Source organism: Trichosurus vulpecula, chromosome 8, assembly GCF_011100635.1.
Source record: "Trichosurus vulpecula isolate mTriVul1 chromosome 8, mTriVul1.pri, whole genome shotgun sequence".
Taxonomy (NCBI): Eukaryota; Metazoa; Chordata; class Mammalia; order Diprotodontia; family Phalangeridae; genus Trichosurus; species Trichosurus vulpecula.
In genome coordinates this window covers 105244908-105260742 of record NC_050580.1, presented here as the reverse complement: position 1 = coordinate 105260742, position 15835 = coordinate 105244908, and the positions used below count along the sequence as shown (strand labels likewise).

The 15835-nt window shown below is 35.3% G+C and overlaps 1 protein-coding gene across 8 annotated transcripts in view; it reads left to right on the top strand.

Annotated features, from left to right (window-relative positions):
• The window catches only part of ADD3 (adducin 3), a 168543-nt gene that overhangs the window by 67745 nt on the left and 84963 nt on the right, over positions 1 to 15835 (top strand). For 2 of the 8 annotated variants that reach the window (XM_036734605.1, XM_036734613.1), the window contains exons 2-4: positions 2986 to 3059; positions 11819 to 11919; positions 13866 to 13999. The exons of 2 other annotated variants lie outside the window; for them this stretch is intronic. The gene's annotated coding sequence lies outside the window, so the exon portion shown is untranslated. The remainder of the gene's footprint in view (positions 1 to 2985; positions 3060 to 11818; positions 11920 to 13865; positions 14000 to 15835) is intronic. 4 more of the 8 variants (XM_036734604.1, XM_036734603.1, XM_036734606.1 and 1 more) reach the window with 3 other exon arrangements.

Below are 15835 nucleotides of genomic sequence, written 5' to 3'. Positions count from 1 at the left end.
TGCTCCCCTCACTGAAAAAAAGAGAAAAACAAAACCAAAACTCTTATAATAAATATGCAGTCAAGCAAAACGAATTCTGCCTTGACCAGGCCCAAAAAATTTATATCTCATTCTACATCTTGAATACAGCATTTTCTGTCAGGAAATAGGGAGTAGCATGCTCCATTATTGGTCCCCAAGAATTGTGATTGATTATTGCATTGATCAGAGAGAGTTGTCTTTCAAAGTTGCTTGTCTCTATGGTGTTGTTATTGCACAAATTGTACTCTTGGTTTTTTCTCACTTCACTCTCATAACAATGCTACTTGCAGCTGCTGTGGAGGTGTAAGACCAGTAACACCAGCACACAGGAAGGCTGCTAGCAAAGGTTCTTTGATCTGATTTTCTAAAGGAAAGCAACTTAAAAGGGGTCAACAGTCTTACTTTAATCAAATATATATATATGTCATTCACTTAGTTCAGGGGAAAGGTCAGCACCCTGAACTTCAGAGAAAATACAAACAGAAATTACAAGCAGAAATTATATAAACAGAGCAAATACAAACAACAAAGACCAACAGACAGGGCTTCCAACTGTCTGGCCAAAAGTAATACATACATAGTTACCAGAGAGAGAGAAGCACCAACACCTGGGTCTTTCAAAGCTGGGAGTGAGAGGCCTCCTTAATGGCTACCCAGAGTCTCATCTGGCTACATCACACGAGCACTCTTCCCATGAGTGAGCCCCAAAGCAAAATGCCAACCTCAGAGTATATATACACTTCCGCAAGGTCAGAGGGCATCACAACCCTCATGACCCAGGCTGATGTGACTCAGACTTACATGTGTTTCAGGCAGGTCACATGGGCCTATTAATGGATGGGAAAGATCTTCCCATTACGCAAAACTACATTAACAATACAACTCTGTATCAGATCATATAAAAATTCCTACATTTTTCTGAAATTATTCATTTTGTCATTTCTTACACCACAGTAGCATTCTGTTACATTCATATGTTATAATTTGTACAGCCTTTAATAAACACCTTCTTAGTCTCTAGTTCTTTGCCACTACAAAAGAGCTGCTATAAATATCTTTGTGTATATATATAGGTTCTTTTTTTTTATCTTTCTTAGATTTCTTTGGGACCTTTGTTCTAGTAGCAATGTTGCTGGAATAAAAGCTATGCACTTTTGTGGCTGTGGGGGAATAATTCCTATCGCTTTCCAAAATATCTGGATCAATTCACAGCTCTATCAATAGTGAATTAGTGTGCATGTTTCTCCAGTATCCCCGCAATATTTGTTATTTTTCTTTTTTGTTAAATTCTCCCATCTGATAGGTATAAGGTAGAACCTGAGATTTGCTTTAATTTACATTTCTCTAGTAGTGATTTGGAGCATTTTTTTTAATGTACAATTAATGGCTTGGATTTCTTTCTCTGAAAACTATCTCTTTGTATCCTGTGAATCATTTGGGGAATGGCTCTTATTCTTATAAATTTGAATGAGATTCTTGTTTGGAATCATCTTATTTGTCTTGGCAAAGTGCCTAGTAGATAATAGTTGCTTGATAAATCCTTGTTGACAGGACTTGGAAATGTCAAAGAAAGTTGATGCAAAGATTTTTTTTTTCACTCAGTTAACTGTTTCCCTTCTAATTTTGTCTTCATTGGCTTGATTTGTACAAAAACTCTTAAATTGTATACAATCACAGATTCCAGTTTTCCTATTCTACCCATTACTTTTGCTGTGCAGGACATAAATTTTGCCTTCATAATTCTCATTCCTCTTTTGAACCACTCAGGAATAGCATGTTTTAGTTTCATGCTCCCTTCAAATGCCACAAGGTCTTCAGGCTTATCAAATATTTCATTATTTTCCTTTGTTTCCTCTGCTGTATTTATTCATATATGTTTGAACTCATTGGCTAGATCTGGAGGCTACATTTCTTTCTGCTGTTAATGATTTCCCTGTTGATGTATCTGCTAATGTTCAAAGTCTTTGAGTTTTCATCTTCCTAAGATCTTTGGTAATTTCAGTCTCTTTCTCCCCCTTATTTTCCCCTATTAATTGCTTTCTGAGTCTTTGATTTGCTGGTTTTTTGGGGGGCTCAATCTCAAAGCATCTTAACCTCCTCTCACACCAGGCAATTCATGGTACACCAGCCTAGGTTTCTGCCATAAGTGACTTTTGGGTGAACAGAACTGGCTCCATCTGGGTGCTGAGTACTTTCCCTCAACCTTAGTTGAGTGCCACATGGTGCATCCCCATCCCCACCCTCAGCTTTGCCACATGCTCACTGTGAGCTGTCCTGCTCCCTCTATTCCTCAATTCTCTGACAGAACTTCCATTCTCAGTGCTAGGAGGTTAATTTTTGTAATATAGGTCTCTGAGGGTCTGGGAAGAGTAGGGGTGGGATGTGGTGTTGAGCATTATTTCCAGTTGAGACACACATCCTGCCTCTTTCCTTCTGTTCCTGGCTGTCCTACAGAGAACTTTTGCAGCACAGAATGCTCAGTCTGCTGTGGTGCGGGCTGTGCAGTCTCAATAAGTTTCAGTAGCCTAGAGTACTACAGAGAAGTATGCTGGCTGGCTATCTGTTCTAGCCTGAGTAAACCTACAGACTGGAATCAGGATTTCCATGGCATTGGAAAGAGGAAAGGAGACTTGGGTTTGGGTTTTAAGTCTGTTGCAAGACAGTATGGGTCAGCTAATACAGCCTTGCTGCTGGTAGTGTGTGGTGAGAGGGAGGGTTACTGAGTGGGCTCAGTGTAGATGTCAGTTCCCGGGTTTGTTTTTCACCTTCTTTTGTATTCCACGACAGCTGAAACTTCTTTATCTTCAGCATTTAATTCCTGTTTTGGGAGAGATTTGAGAGGTTGACGGAATCAGAAAATATCTGGTCTTTTATCTTGCCTAATCACATGACCCAGAAGTTGCATCTCTTGTTAGGTGATTGGGCAATGGGTTTTTATTGAGGTCTTTCTCTATCTTTCTTTAGGCCTTCAGTGACCCAAAGTTGGGTTCCAGAATAAAGCTGAGAATTCATGTCCTGGGTGGAAAAACAAGAGCCAGGTAAAATAAATAAACAGTGTATTCCTCTGAGTGTTCTATGCTATGATATAGCTATTTGAAACTCAATATAAGAATAAATTATTTCATAATTTGGAAAAAAAGTAATTGAAGAAAATATGAACTCTCAATTTTAAATGTGAATGTATTAAACAACCTAATAAAATTTAAAAGAATGACAATTTGAAAAAGAAAATAACCCACAATCTGTTGCTACAGGAAACACATTTTAAAAACAAAGACAGACACAGAATAAAAATGAGAACAAGTAAATCCAAAAAAGCAGGAATTGCAAATATGTTCATTCATTTCAGTTGTCTCTGACTTTTTGTGATCTCGTTTGTGGTTTTCTTGGCAAAGATACTGTGGAAAGGTTTACCATTTCCTTTTCCAGCTCATTTTACAGATGAGGAAACTGACTGAGGTCAAATTTGAACTCAGGTCTTCCTGACTCCAAGCCTGGTACCACCCAGCTCCCATTGTAATCATGCTATCAAACAAATCAAAAACAAACTTTCAAAACATAAAAAAGGATAAACGAAGAAACTGTATTATTCTGGAAGGAACCATAGACAACAAACCAATATTAGTATTGAATTTAGATCTTCCAGATGCTTAAGCATCAAAATTCATAAGGGATACATTAATTGAACAACAGAAACATATAGACAATAACACTATAGTAACAGATTTCTGTGTCTCCCTTTTAGTTTCAGAAAAGTCTAACAGAAAGATAAAGGGAGAAATATGGAATTGAACAAATTGCTAGGGAAACCAGAGCTAAGAAGATGATGTCTTCTAAAAGGGACTACTAAAGAATATACATACTGTTCATCCCATATAGAACTTTTAGAAAAATTATCTATATATTAGGATGTAGGGATATTACAAATAAAGGGAAAATGTAGAAATAGTAAGTATATAGACTATAATACAATAAAATAGTAATTAATTCAGGCACCCCAAACAAAAGACAGAGATAGAAATGGAGACTTAAAAATGAAATCATAAATAATGAGTGGATGAAAGAACAAATCATTAAAAGAACAAAAAGCCAAAATTTCTAAGAAGCTCATGGTGGGGTTAGAAATCATATCTCTACAAACATAAAGAAAATAGAAAAAAACAGGGAATTAATTAACTGACTATACATTTAAAAAATTAGGAAGTCAACAAATAAACTTCAAATGAACGCAAAAGAGGAGATATCAAAAATATTAGAGAAGAAATAGATAAAATGGAAACAAAAATCTACCAAAATGGAGGAAAAACTAAAAAGTGGTTCTTTGAGGGCACTAATAACATTTATAAACTTTTATCCAATCTAATTGGCAGGAAATCAGATGAACAAAATAGCAAATAAATAAGGTGAAATCGCAACAAAACCAGAAGAAATAAAAAAAGAATAATGAGAACCTGTTATACATACTTAAATACTAACAAAACTGAGAACATAAAAGAAATAGAAATACTTCCAAAGTATGTAATACCTAGACTAACAAAAGAGCAAATTAATATCTTAAATAATCAAATTTCAGAAAAGGAAGTAGAAATGGCTACAAAGGAACTACTAAAAAAATAAACTCCTGGAACTGGTGGATTTGCCAAAGAATTCTATCAAAATCTTAAAGAAAAATGTTAACCATACTACACAAATTATTCTCAAAAATTGAAAAAAGTATCCTACCAAATGCCTTTTATGAGACAAATATAATCCTAATACTTAAACCAGAGGTGGATCAAAACACAAAAGTAGAACTTCAGACCAAAATCATTAATGAATATTCAAATTTTTTGAATAAAATCCCATCAGACAACTGTGATTTACCCAAGAAATAATTCTTCTCGATCACATTCAATTTATATCAGGGATATGAGGATGGTTCACTAATAGGAAAACTATCAACACATATCCACATTAAAAACAGAAGCATCCAAAACCACATTATCTCAAGAGATGTGAGAAAAGCCTTTGACAAAATTCAATACTAGTTTATGATAAAATCCCTACAAAGTATAGGCATAAAGGGATCTTTTTTAACGTCATCAAAAGTATCTATCTAAAATCAAAACCAAGTATCATATGCACTGGAGATAACACTAAAATTTTTCTGAATAGATACAAGATATTAAAAGGAAGCCCACTCTCCCCATTTTTACTCAATATAGTCCTGGAAATGCTGGGAATAGTAATAAGACGAGGAAAAAATTAAAGGTATTGTTGTTCAGTCATTGCAGTTGTGTCTCTGTGACCCCATTTGGGGTTTTCTTGTCAAAGATACTGGAGAGGTTCTCCAGCTCATTTTACAGATGAGGAAACTGAGGCAGACAACAGTTAAAGTTACTTGCCCAGGGTCACACAGCTAGTAAGTGTCTGAGGCCAGATTTCAGATCAGGAAGATGAGTCTTTCTGAGTCCAGGCTTGGAACTTTATCCATTGCACCACCTAGCTGCCCTAGGTAAAGAGAAAGTTAAAAAAATTATCCCTATTTGCTGATGATGTGATGGTTTGTAGGAAAATCCTAGGGAATAAGCAAAGATTCTAATTTAGACAATAGCTTAGCTTCAGCAAATTTTCAGGCTTCAAAATAAACCCTCAAAAATCAATTGAATTTATACATAATACTATTTTAAAAGCCAATAAACAATAATAGAGAAATTTTGTTCCAAAAGATATAAAATTCATAAAATATCTGGGGAATCAATCAACCAAATCATATAAAAGACTTAAATAGATTCAATTACAAAATGCTCTTTTTAAAAAGTGAATACTTTAAATAGCTGGAGAAATATTCAGTGCTCATGGCTGGGCCATGTCAATATAATAAAATGACAATACCACCAAAGTTAATTTGCACTTTTAATGTCATACCAATTAAATTATCAAAATGATACTTTGCAGAATTTCATAAAGAATATCATAATTCATTTGGAAAAATAAAACATCTAGATTATCAAGGGAATGATCAAAGGAAGAAGGGAAAGAAGAGGTGATAGCTCCTCTAGAACTCAAACTCTATTATAAAGTAGCAGTCATCAAAACCATCTGGTATTGCTTAAAACATAGAAGTAGATCAATGACATAGCCTAGAGTCAGAAACAATAGAACTCAATAACTTAGTGTTTGACGAACTGGAAAATATAGATGAGTTAAGAAAGAACTAACTCTCTAATTGATAAAAACAGCTGGGAAAACTGGAAAGAAGTCTGGCAGAATTTAGACTTAAACTGATACATTGCACTGTATTCCAAAATACATTCTAAATCAATAGCCATAGAGGCAATTAGAAAAAGAAATAGAGGCCATTACGAAAGATAAAATAAACAACTTTAATTACTTGAAATTGAAAAGCATCTGGACAGACAAAATTAATGCACCTAGATTGAGAAGGGAGATAGTCAAATGAGAAAAAAAAATCTGCAACATATTTCTCTGATATGGGTTTGATATCCAAAATACATAAACCATTAACAGCTATATATGCATACACATGTATATGTGCATATATATACATGCACATGATCATATGACCACGTAGGACCAGAACTTCAAATTCCTCAATTCCACATTACTCAATAAATAAGCTTTCAAAAGATTTGTAAACTATTAGCAAGCACATGAGAGAATGCTCCAAATGACTTAAGGAGAAACGCAAATCAAACAACTCTGAGGTTTCATGTCACAACCTAAATATTGTCAGAGATGACAGTGTATTGTAATAGTACTGGGGGGAGAGGAAGTTAGGTATATTGGTGCATTGTTTGTGGAGATGCGAATCTTTGGGAAAGCGGTTTGGAATTATGCAAATAAAATTACTAAAATGTCCATATACTTTGACCCAGTGATTTTTTTTTCCTGGATTTATACCCCAAGCAGGGCATACATCAAAATATTCATAACAACACTTGAATTGGAATTGGAAACAAAGTAGATGCTCATTCATTAGGTTATAGCTAAATAAATTATGGTACATTAATGTAATGGAAATTTAATGTGGTACAAGAAATGATGAATATGATGACTGGAGTAATACATGGAAAGGTCTATATGAGCTGATGGAGTAAACAAATTCAAGAAAACAATATACACAATATTTCCAACAATGTAAACAAAGAACAACCACACCCCCACAAAAATCAAAAGGGAATGTTGCAAAATTATAAAGAATAAGCATGATTCAAAAGAAGAGATATGAGAAGGCCCTCCCATCCCAGCTCTTTGCAGAGGTGGAAGATCCACAGCTGTTATATATTCTACATACTTTCAGATTTCTTCAATATATTGATAAGTTATGCTGATTTTGTTCTCTTTTACTTTTTTTTATCCTAAAAATACTATTTGTTATATGAGATGGCTCTTGTAGAAAGAGAGAAGTGATACTGGGGAAAACTGATGATGTAAAGAAAAGCTTCAATTAAAAACTTATCTAAAAAGTAAATTATTAGATTATCAGTTGAAACACTGAGGCAGTTTTTATTTTTTAAGAGCAAACAACTTTCATGCTAAGGTTAGAATCCTTATTACATTTGGAAAATGCTGAAGTTAAAAATGTATCTATAAAACTTGAAGATTGAAGTCCCACAGTATTCTTAAATAGGGATGTATATTCTTGCTCCTCCTTTGATATTGTGGTATATAAACTTGTCTTTACAGTGGCATAATCTATCCCACTGAAGCTTATTTTTGCCTTGACACTTTCCTTAGTCTAGTAGTCTCTTTTTTGTTTACTCTAAGAGGGTTTTTTTTCCTTCAAACAATACATTGTCTCCTTTCTTCAGGAAACACCTTTTTTTCTGGATGATGCATTTAGTTTTTGTCATTTCCACTTCAGTGTGAACTATGAAGTCATCCTTTTCCTGTGAAAAGGAAATTTCCCAGCTGTTCAGAAAATGTGGAAGCTGCTTGGAGAGGGGGCAAAAGCTCAGAAAGATATGTTGCTTCTCCACTCTGTGCTATCAAATTGTTTTTTCCGTAGAGCTGCTTTTTTTTTTTTCTGTTCAAATGTGTGCCATCCAACAGTTAGGTAACAGTTTCCTGCTTGTTACTTTTTTTTGCATGTACCTGAGAAAGAATGCTTTGATATTTATACTTTAACTATTGGCATAAAATTCTTACTTTCTCTAAACTTTGATTAAAAAGGAAAGGCTAGGAATTGGGAAAGATGGAAAGTTAGGTATTGCTTTAACTACCTTTTGAAGGTAAATCTAGTATCTTCTTGGTTAAAAATATTTACCACTTCCTCTCTCACTCTGGACACGCCCATTTAAACTCATCAGCCATCATTTCCTTTGTTTTTTAACCTATCTTGTTTATGTAGTAAGTAAGTAGAGCTATTGTTTAGGCTCTGACTGGTTTATCTGAGTTATATTGGGAATTCATGTTCCTATTTTGAGACAGACAGCAAATAGTTTGATAGTGTTTACAAAGCCATATTTTCATATAGAAATGTGGACTAGGATTTATCTTATTGCCATTAAGTCACAGTGGATGGAATGATGTCAGTTTCTGCTTTTTTCTCACCAAAATGGAGGATTAAGAAGGGAGGATTATACCTGAGATGTTGGATAAGCATCCAGTATGAGCAAGTGGCTATTTTGTGCTCTTCATTCAACATTAAACAAATTGTCGAACTCCTTGTGTGTCAGAATACCATGATCTGTTCAGTGTGGGAGAAATCAGAATTTTGAAAAAAAAAATCCAGTTACCTAGGTTCCCAAATTCAGTTTCATCCTCAGCTTCTCACTCTCATCTCACATATCTAATTAATTACCAGATATTGGCATTTCTATCTCCATGGTATCTCTCAAGTCCCCTCCTCTCTGGTCACAGAATTACCACTCTAGTTTAGTCCCTCATCAACTGAATGAAAACTATTGCAATAACCTTCCATTTGTTCATCCTGTCTTAATCAAGCCTCTCCTCTTTCCCATCCTTGGTATAACCACCAAAGTAATTTCTTATGACTTTTTCTTTTGGAGGGGGGAAGGCTAGGCAATTGGGGTTAAGTGACTTGCCCAAGGTCACACAGCTAGTAAGTGTCAAGTGGCTGAGGCTGGATTTGAACTCAGATCCTCCTGACTCCAGGGCCAGTGCTCTATTCACTGCACCACTTAGCTGCCCCCAAAGTAATTTCTTAAAATTCAGGTTTATCGTACCACACCCTACTCAACAAACTTCAGTAGCTCCCTATTACCTCTGGGATCAACTATAAAGTCTTCTGTTTGGCATTCAAAGTTTTCCATGACCTGGCCCCTTCTTAAATTTCCGGTCTTCTCACGCATTACTCCTTGTTCTGTGAATCTAGCCATATTGGTCTACTTACTCACTATTTCACATTCTTTTGAGTTCTGTGCCCATCCCTATGCCTTTGCATTGACTGCTCTGCATGCCTGAGCACAACTTTCTCACCTCTGCCTCTTAGAATCCCTGGCTTCCTTAAAGACTTCGCTCAAGTGCTGCCTTTTATATGAAGCTTCTCTAGTTGCTCCTGGATATTACTATCCTCCCTTCCATGACCAACTTGCATTCACTTTGTATACATTACAAGTGTATGTACACATGCTGTCTCCCTCTTTAGGATCTAAGCTCCTTGAGGACAAAGACTGCTTCACTTTGTCTCTGTATCCCAGAATTTAGCCTAGAGCATGGTTTATCATAGTAAACATTTCATGAAGGCTTATTAATTGCTTAATCCCTGTTCCTGTTGGAACTGCAGTAGTAACAAGAACAAAATACAGTTCTTGTTAACCATAACTACAACATGCAGTCTTATGTGATAAGTACATTAGAAACATGTGGTGTAAAGTCTGAGTGGGAAGGTTATTACAGCTATGCAATCAGGGAAAGGTTCCTGGAGGAGTCAGCACTTGCATTGGACATTAGAGGAAAGGAGAGGTATTCAATTGGCAAAGGCAGAGAGGAAGGAATTTCACATCATAACATGAGCAAAGATATGAAGTCAGGAAAGCTCAGGGCATGATAGGGGAAACAGTCTGGTTTGGAGCATAGTATATAGAAGCAAACATCATGAAATAAACTGAAGAGAGTCAGGTGATACCTAATTGTTGGACTTCAAGAGACAAAGGGATCTGAATTTTACTTGGTAGCTAGTAGAGAACCACTAGAGATTTTTTAGCAGAAGACCAATTGGACTGTATCTCTGCATAAAGACGATTAGTCTGACAGCAATATAAAGATGGATTGGAGGGGATAAAGTGAAGGCAGTAAGACTTGATGGAAGAGCCTCAAGTAGGGTTGGGGCAACAGGAATAGAGGCAATAGAAGGATGCAACAGATACAGGAGAAGAATCCACAGAGCTTAGTATTGGATTGGATAGGAGAAGTAATGGAGGAAAGCATCAGAAATAGCATCAAATTTTCATAGCAAGTTCAGAAGTCAGGACAGATTTAGAGAGATGTACTGACTGGTTTGAGATACTTTCTGAATTGTCTACAAGATGGTGAAGAAATTTGTTGCTAGGGTGTGAAGATTTCAAAATGTCTTTAAAAAAAGAAAGTGCTACTTTGGTAATATTTTGATGCTATGGAAACAAACTCCAGGAGTTGAATATTAAAGAGCATTTATACTATGTGCCAAAAACTGGTTTTGTCATTGTTGCTACAACCTGTTCTTCTAGAGGAATGCAATCAGTGTATCAGTTGTACCCTATTGTTTCTTCTTAGCCAGAACTTTAATCTATAATTACTCACTCAAAATTCTTCCCATTATACTAATAATTTTGGGGGAATGTGAATTTTTGTGTTGTAAAAACTATAATAAATAGCTATGTCTGTGTTATTGTGGAATGGGAGTGGGTGGGAGAGAAAGAAATATGGGTTGGGAATCACTTTATTAGATTACTACTTCCTGTTCAGCTAAGGGGATGACTGTAACTTTGTCTGAATGAGCTTGACTGGTCCCAGCTGTATCCTGTGCTATGCATGGTAATGATTTACTTTCCCACACATCCACTTGATTGTCTTTCTACTTTCCAAATAACATTGAACACTACTACAGTATTTAGTAAAGCAGTCTGTGGCAAAGGACTGGATTTTTTCCCAGATATTAATGTGAACAGTAGTTAATTGTAAGGTTGTAGGCAGAGAGAATTATATATAGGGTATACACTTTTCAAAAACTAAATGACACAGTGAGCCTATTTTCTTTAAAAAAGGAGAGGACTAGAAAAAATCTTTAGAGATTTTACTTAGCATTATATTATAATTAAAATCTTCCAGTGATGAGAGTCAGCATGGTACAGTAGAAAGAGTGCTGGACTTGGAGTAAGAAAAGCCTCCATTCATATCCTATTTGATACCAGTAGTGTGACTATGGCAAGTCACTTGATGTCTCTGAGCCTCAATTTCCTGACTAGGTTGTGAAGCTCAGATGTGATGGCTCCTGCTTTTGCTACTACAGAAATGCAAGATATAGCTTAAATATTAGACATGTAAAACTTAAAAGTGGTACATAAATGCTAAGTAACTAAGCTGAGGCTCGGTACTAGCTGCTTTTGCTGTTGGAAAATGTGGTTCAGTCTATAGTTATATAACTAGCCTTCTTTTTTCTAGTTAAAATCCCTTTAATTCAGTCCTCAGCTTTCTTCCCCTGCTAATATTTTTGACTCCCTCCTATTCATTCATGTCAACTCTACTCCTGACATTTCTTTATCTTACTCTATTCTCTCTTTACATTGTACCGTATGGAACCGTGTTTTGTTATTAAATTCCTCCCATCAACGAACCCTCCCATGGAACAAAGATGAACAATTATGCAAGAATATCAGATAAAGTGACCATGTTTGACAATATTATACAACATTGTGACCCATAGTGTCCCACCTTTCTGCCAAGAGGAGGAAGGTAGGTTTCATTATCTTTTTTTCCAGAACCAAGATTGGTACTTAGAATTACTCAGTTTCATTTTATGTTTGTTTCTTTACATTATTGTATATGTTGCTTTTGCTTGTTCCATTCTATACCAGTTCAAAAAGTTTTTTTTAATTTTTTAAATTTATTTTTAGTTTTCAACATTCACTTCCATGAGTTTTAAATTTTCTCTGCCTCTCTCTCTTCCCCCCTCCCCAAGATGGCATGCAATTTGATATAGTCTCTACATATACATTCTTATTGAACATATTTTCACATTAGTCATGTATAGAAGAATTAAAACAAATGGGAGGAACCACGAAAAAGAAAAAACAAAACAAATCGAAAAAAAGAGAGCAAATAGTATGCTTTGATCTGCATTCAGACTCCATATTTTTTTTTTCTGGATGTGGATGGTATTTTCCATCACGAGTTTTTTGGAGTTGTTTTAGGTCCTTGCATTGCTGAGAAGAGCTATGTCTGTCAAAGTCAGTCATCAAACGGTATGGCTGTTACTGTGTACAATGTTCTCTTGATTTTGCTCACTTCACTCAGCATCAATTCATGTAAGTCTTTCCAGCTTTTTCTGAAGTCTGTCTGTTCATCATTTCTTATAGCATTCCATAGTATTCCATTGCATTCATACACCACAACTCATTCAGCCATTCCCCAACTGATGGGCATTCCTTCAATTTCCAGTTCTTGGCCACCACAAAAAGAGCTGCTATAAATATTTTTGTGCATGTGTGTCCTTTTCCCATTCTGCCACTCTATTTCTTAGCCACTGCCACATTGTTTTGATGATTGCCACTTTGTAATATAGTTTGAAATCTGGTATTTCCTTCACTGGTACTTCTGGCTGTCTTGTTTCACATTTTTTTTCATTGATTCCCTTGATATTCTTGACCTATTCTTCCAGATGAATTTTGTTCTTATTTTTTTCTAGCTCTATAAAATAATTCTTTGGTAGCTTGATTGGTATGGCACTAAGTAAGTAAATTAACTTAGATAGAATTGTCATTTTTATTGTATTGGCTCAGCCTGAAACAATAGTTTTCAAAGTCCTTTCACATTAGAGTGTTTTATTTGATCCTTCTGACTTGTGAGGTGAGCAAAATAAAAGATTGTAGAATATCATTCTTATTTTACAAATGAGGAGGCTGAGGCTCAATAGGTGAACTAACTTGGCCAAGATCAAATTTCAAGGAAATGAAAGAGCAAATTAGAAAACAGAGTTTTCTGATCCTGTTTTGAGAGGCCCTTTGGTGCAGTGGTAGGTGTTGGGACTTGATGTCAGAAGATACGGGTGGGAGGTTTAAATCCTACCTTAAATATGTGTTAACTATGGTATAATGGCAGACCACTTGACCTCTCAATTTCTTCACTTGTAAAATGTGTAATAGTACTTTTGCTACTTGCTTTATAGGGTCATCATGAGGGTGTAATGAGATAATGTATGAAAGAACTTTTTAAATCTTAGCAACACTTTGGACATGTTAGCTATTATTAAGAATACAAACATATACTTTACAATATTTTATTTGGAGTGTGAAATGTCAAAATAGAAATTATCTGTCATTTACTAATTTACTACACTGAGATCAAGATTATGAATGTCTTTTTTTTTAATTTTATGCGTATGGGCACTTTTCATAGTAAAAAAAAACGCAAAAAGCAAATTTCTCTTCCCACTGCCTGGGGAGCAGTGATGGATGGGTTTCTCTTTTCCCCTTTGCCTTTCCTTTTCCGTCGCCCCCTTTGCTCTTCAAAAACATATCATGAAAGCTGCTTTCTGCCAGCAGATAAGTTTCCATATCACATTTACTGTCAGATTCCTGGGCTATGAGATAAAACAGTAGTAGGGCAAAAAGAGGATAACTTGAATGTAAAGTCTCTGATTACAGTGAGGACCAGAACAACTTGTCATCTATTCTGTTAAGGCACAGTTTCACAAGACAGAGATGTGCTGGCTGGAGTAGGAAGTTTGGAGATCTTAACCTAGCAGAGAGGGACAACTGGATTTCCAAACAAACAAACAAAAAAGACAGAACAAATCTTGGCCATTTGTTTTCAGGTTAGTGATTCCATGTTCCTTGCTTTTTTACTTTAATTTTAGAAAAATTTGTAAAATTACAAATGACTTAAGCAGAATTTAGTTTTGTAAACATGTTTTAAATGTTTTTTTTTAATACTGGATAAATCTTTACATTGTTCATTTTATATTAGAGGAGTATTTTGGAGGGGTGAAACAGTTGAATTCAGACAGATGAAACATTTTTTAACACTGCTGATAAAACTCTTGAGGGGCTAGTTGGAATTGGGAAAGTAGAAGGTACATACATAATATTTCATTAATATAAACATGTTTGGCATAGACTAAGTGGTTTATGTTAATATGCTGATTTGAAAACTACTTAACTGATGATAGCATTGCAGTGATAGTTAAAGTTATGACAGCATTAGGATTTGTTTTGGCTTTTTCAGGAAATAAACAGTTTAACATGTAACATTTGAGTATTTAGATAGTACTTTTCTTTCAGTAATTCTCATTATATAACTTGCTTGATTTTAGAAGACACATTAAGCATTTTGTTTAGATGCTAATGTCTTCACAAAGTCAGAACTGGTTCATGGGACAAGGTGGTATTTATATGTATGAACATTTGTTACAGAAGGATGGGAGGCTGCTACTACATGACCATCTTCATGACCCCTGCCCTCAATTTTCTCAGAAAAATAATCCATTATTATGATGTCAGCCTAATTACTACTGTCCAGGTTGAGGGGAACAGGACAGTTCTCTTAAGTATTGAACTCTTTATATTTGTTTATGATTTTGTATGAGTGTCTTTTAGAAACAGCTATTTGAGTGTTTGAGAAGTGCCTTGATCATAATGGTAAAGGGTCGTGCCAGATATCTATATGTTGACTTTACTAGGAGATCCCAGCATAATGTGCTGCACTTAGTAGGTACCTAAATGTTTGTTTGAATCCAATTGATATCTGTTTGCATCTTGTATGCATTTGTTGAGTTGCTGCAACAAATCAACATGAAATTAAAGGATTGGGCTATTAAAATCACAGCTGGTTTTTTTGTGCTTTTCTCTTATTTAATGTGCTATAACCTTCCAAATTACTATTAATAAGCTAACTGTTCTTAGTTAACTTAACTATTATTGAACTCCCTATTTTTTCAAATACATCTTGACTTTGTGTAGGAGCAAAAACAAACATTTCTTACAGGTGTATGTCATTCATCCCAAAGGATCATCCCTGAAGTCTTGTTATAAATTCATCCTTAGGAGAAGGAGCTGGCTCAGTTCACTTACTTAAATTGACTTGTGAAAAAAAATGGATTGCATCTCATTTCAAGGGGGAAATAATAGGTAGGAAAGAAGGGAGTGGGGTACAGTAGAAAAATTGACACTAAATGTGAGAAAACAATTAAGTGTGGTGACTGGCTCTAGTGACAAGCCTTCCAAACATGTCTTCTCTAACCATTAGTTATTATGAAAAGCTAACACAGCAAATATGTCTCACCTCACTTCCTCCCATCTCCATTTTTTTATTAAAGTCAAAAGCAACTCCAAATGCTGTGTTGGTTTTGTTAGTACCGTACCATTTATTATGCTGGGTCAGTAGCAGAAGAGGGGAGCTATACATACATACATACATACATACATATATGTAGTGCTGGCTGTGTACTGAAATACCAAGCCTCCTGTATATCTTGGGATAAGTTTTAATAACTCAACCATTGAGGATTCCTTAAGCTATTTAAGCTTCTTTAACCTTCACCTAGAATGTAAAAAAATATCTTAAATATTATCTTCCCTTATCACCTAGTAATCACACCCACTCTCCTTCCCCCAAAATGTCCCAGTACCTAATGGGTTTTTTTGGTTATTGA